Below are 4,948 nucleotides of genomic sequence, written 5' to 3' on the forward strand. Positions count from 1 at the left end.
GGAAAAACATCCAAAAACTCCTTAACAATTTTGACATCCTCAACAGAAGAACTTTTAGTCTTAGTATTACTAACGTATGCCAGGAATGACTCACAACCCTTGCAAACCAGTTTCTCAGCCCTTAACGCCGAAATTACGTTAGAGAAATAATCTCTTCGCTCCCCTATCACAACCACCTCCTCCTCCTCTGAAGTCTTCAACACCAACCATTTAGGAGCACAATCCAACTTCACACGATGTTTCACTAGCCAATCCATGCCCAAAATAATATCAAATTCCCCAAACAGCAGTTCCATCAAATCCGCCAGAAAGACTACCCTTTGAACCTCTAAAGGCACATCCTTGAATAACTTATTCACCCTAACCAATTGTCCTAGTGGTCTCAACACCGTCATTTCACTAATAGTATTTTCAAACTAAATACCCAGCGTCTCAGACACAGTGTATGCAACATAGAGTGCATAGATCCAATATCAATTAAGGCAATGTATGGTAAATTAAAAATCAAGAACGTACAGATTATGACGTCAGGGGCGTCACCATCCTCTCGGCAATGAATGGCATAAACCAAGGCTGGTTGTCTTGCCTCAGTGTTACCTATGCCTCTGTCGAGTGCTCCACGACCCCGTCCGAGCCCATTTCCACCCTTGGCCTGACCATAGCCTCTCGGTGGCTGTTGACCACCTCTCTTAGGCTTAATATAACCCTATCCTGTAGCTTGCATCTGTGTAAACCCTTGAGTATAGTTCTTAATCTGATGATCCATCGATCCACATCTAAAGGATGCCCCCATTTGCTTCCAGCACTCACCTTGGTGAGCTCTCCCATAATCAGCTCAAGGCTGTGGTCTTACAGTAACAGTAGGAACTCTAGCTTGGACTGGCCCATCAAACTTGGCCCTCTTAATAGGCCTACCTGAAGAAACCGAGGATTCAAAATTGCTCTTACTTCTGCCCCTATCTTTTTCACGGTTCTGACGTTCAGAGTGCTTCAGATCCTCAGCAATTTTCACTTTCTCAACTAAGGCAGCAAAATCTTGCTCCCTCTATGGAGTTATCAACACCCGTAACTCATCCCGGAGCCCATCCTAGAACCGTACATAGCGTATATACTTGGTTGTAACTATCCTACGAGCATACCGACTCAGTCGCAAAAAATCTGCCTCGTATCCTGCCATAGTCTTATTTCCTTGAGTTAAGCTTAGAAATTCCTTCCTTCGGGTGTCCACATAACTTCCGCCCACATACCTCCCTGAAAAGGCTGCTTTGAAGAAATCCCATGTCAGACGGTCAGCTTGTGTACCTTCTCTCACAGTGAGTTAAGCCTCATCTCGTAGTAAAGACACTACCTCTTTTAACTTCTGTTCTCTAGTGCAGTCAAGGTCACCCATTATCTACTCCGTAGCCTCCAACAATATTCTGCCACATTCGAAGCTACACCAGAAACACCCCTAAAGATTTCTACCCTATTAGATCGGAGTCGCTCAGATATTGACCCTCGGCCCACTAATCCCGTACTCACTCCAACAACCCTTTCAAGAACACGCAACATTGCCTGAGACAGTATCATCCCCAACCGCTCGATCATGAGACCCTGTCTCAGTTACCGGTGAAGCTGGTGCCTCCCTAACTGGCATGTGACCCGATGCTGAAGACCCAACTCGAGCACTTCCTCGGCCTCTACCACGGCCTCATGTACCTCTTCCACGAGTACCTCTAGTGCTCATGTCGAAATACGCTTTATCTGAATTTAGAAGTTTTATGCTATCAGTTTTTAGTTCCAGTAATTATTAACAGATATTTATGATAAACAATAATTAGAGTTTTGTTTCCGCAGATCAAGATCTCACTACCGTTGCCAGTCTTCTATGGTCTTAGTTTATCCTAAGTAGAAAGTTCCAATATAGAACTACTATATACAACAGTTTCTCAGCATAAATTATAGTGTATAGCAGTAACTAATGGTAGGGAACTTACAGATTTGGCGTCGGAGACTCGGTGTGCCACACTTCAAGTAACATCATTCTAAAAACAAGTCAAATTTTGTTGAAATATTTTTTTCCAAAACCAAATTTTAGAAAAACCTTTTCAAAATCCCAATTTTGAAAGAAATAAAAATTTTCCGCTACCCATTCTGTAACGCCCCGGATTTGGGCCTAGAAGTATTGGGCCTTTAGTATGGGTCCGTAAGGAGGTTGTATATAAGCATTTAATTGTACAAGGAAATGACACAATTAAATGTCTACTTTAGTGGTTAATGGCCCTGAGAAGTGTTGGAGAAATCTTGGTTTCAAACTTGGGCTTTAGCAAAAATTTTGGTAATAAGTGAATAAAATCCTAGGTGCTTGGATGAAGGCCTTTTAAATTATTGTGGTAAATAAATGACACAAGGAAGCTTGTGGTCTAGTGGTTGTGGCATCATTAAGGTTGCAAGGCAGCTTGGGTTCAAGTCTTGGCTCTTGCAATTTATTTTGGGTTTTCTGTTAAAGGAACCTGGACTTTGGCCTATAGACCTTATATTTAATTGAGGACAAAATATGACACAGAAAAAGCCTGTGGTGGAGTGGCAAGGTGGCGTGTTGTGTAATTGTGAGGTCTAAGCTTCAAGTCTTGGGATGTGCAATGGAGTATTTATTTTGCTGTTTGAGCTGTGTAGGAGGTGGAGTTGGACTGGAACTCTATGGTTAAGGTGGTCATAAGAAAATATGGAATTTTCCTAATGGTCAAAAGTAATCCCACATCGGGAAGCTAACATGGGAATTCGTGAGAAGCTAGCTTTAAATAGAGCAAACCAGATGAGTTGGGGAAAAAGAAAAAGGTTAAAAAGGTGAAAAGGTGATTAAGACCCAATGCAGGATGTTATGCCAAGGTTGGTGATCATGGAGTTCAGCGCGTTCTCATAAACAGGTGTGTATTCACGCCCTTCTTTGTTAGAAATCGGCAAAAGCTAAAAGCCACTATGAGCGTTCTTGTGTGCTGGGGCTATTCTGGGCCCGATGGGCCTGTGGGCCCACTTGTGTAAATCTAACTGTTAGGCGGGAAGTAGTTGGGCCTGATGGGCCATATGAATGTGATTGGGCCTGATGGGCCATGTGAACTAGATTGGGCCTAAAGGGGCCAAATGAATAAGTGTGGATCAGTTAGTGTTTAATAAAGGGGTCGTGGACCTAGTTTTTGGTAACTACTCAAGCAAACATAAAACTTAAATAATTAATCAGTCGCGAACGTGGACGAGTCATAAGGTTAAGGTCTGGCAACAGGTATATGCATGTCTAGGACTGGATCTAGGGAGAGCTTGGTACTTAAGCGGTCTTAATGACTCACCTCTTCTTTTCTGAAATCCTACCTGGTGCATTGTATCTGTTCACTTTAGCCAATGAGGACTTGTTAATGGGCCAAGGTAAGTAATAAACCCATAATAAAGAGAAATTACCGAAATACCCCTGGTTTGTAAAATTACCGAAGTACCCCCAATTTGTAAAATTATCGAAATACCCCCAGTTTGTAAAATTACCAAAGTACCCTCAATTTATAAAATTATCAAAATACCCTCGGTTTGTAAAATTACTGAAACACCCCCGATTTGTAAAATTATCGAAATACCCTTGTAGTGTAAAATTATTGAAATACCCCTGTAGTAAAATTATTGAAATACCCCTGTAGTGTAAAATGACTGTTTTTCCCTTGAGGGTAAATGACTGACTTAGACTTCGAATTTGACTGATTTGATTATAAATGTATGGCTGCGTTTTAATTGACTTGACTGTGGTTGTATGACTGATATGCTCTTAATATATGTTTAAAAGACTATTACTGAGTATGGCCATTCTGCATACACGTGTGATGATTGAGCATGACATACACGACATATTGCATGGGTTGGGAATTATGGAACGGGGGAAGTATATGAGGATTGCATGCTTGCTTAACGATCGTGGATCCACCGATGGCTATTAAGCCTAATATTTGATTAGCAGCTTCCTGCAATGAAGGTAGTACCGCAACCGGGCTACCATTGTTGTGTATCAGATGGGTGGGTCGATATTTATATCCCCACATAATGTGTATCGGGGGACGGAGTTGGTGTGTAGCGGTTGGATTATTGGGATGGGTTGCACAGCATTGCATGTATGATATTATTGTGATATTATTGTGATGTAGGCTTCGGCCCAACTGAGGCTAAGATGGGCTAGGCCCAATTGATTCTATTATGGGCTGTGACCCAAATGATATTGTAACAGGATTTGGCCCACGTATGCTCTGAACTGGACTGTACTGTTATTGTTACTGTAATGGGCTCCGGCCCAGACTGATTCTGAACTCTGTCTGTTTACTGACTGTTACTCTAGTAAGGGGATTACACACTAAGTTTTTGTAAACTCACTCCATTTATTAACTGTGTAGGTAATCCCTAACTTTAGGTGGATCGGTGTCACAGAGGGACTCAGAGACGACCACACAACTATATATGTTTTTCTATTTCGTTTATTTACTTAAGCACTTTGGTTTTTGATTTGGGTTGTATTAAGGCCTCTTTATTTTCTTAACTTTATATTTGAGAAATTTATTTAGTATGCTTAATATCTGTTAGAAGTGGGGCATGATTTTCCAAAACAACTGGTTTTCACAATATCACGTTTCCGCAACTATTTAAAAGTAAGCTTCTGCAACAAGTAAGGTTTTAAGGGAATTAACATTTCACAAGATTTAAAATGGCTAGAGGTTTTGAGTAGTAAGAAGGGTTTTCAATGAGAACATGGTTTTTGAAAAACACTTCAATGTGACACGCCAAATTCGGGATAACTTCTAGGCCGAGTTTGGGGTGTTAGACATTCCACAGTCAAGTTTTGTAGCTTGGCTCTGATACCACTAAATGTAACACCCCAAACCTAGCCTAGATGTTACGACAAAATTTGACATGCCACATCAAATGCCTTAAAGACCTTGAG

Source organism: Gossypium hirsutum, chromosome A01, assembly GCF_007990345.1.
Source record: "Gossypium hirsutum isolate 1008001.06 chromosome A01, Gossypium_hirsutum_v2.1, whole genome shotgun sequence".
In the NCBI taxonomy this organism is placed as follows: domain Eukaryota; kingdom Viridiplantae; phylum Streptophyta; class Magnoliopsida; order Malvales; family Malvaceae; genus Gossypium; species Gossypium hirsutum.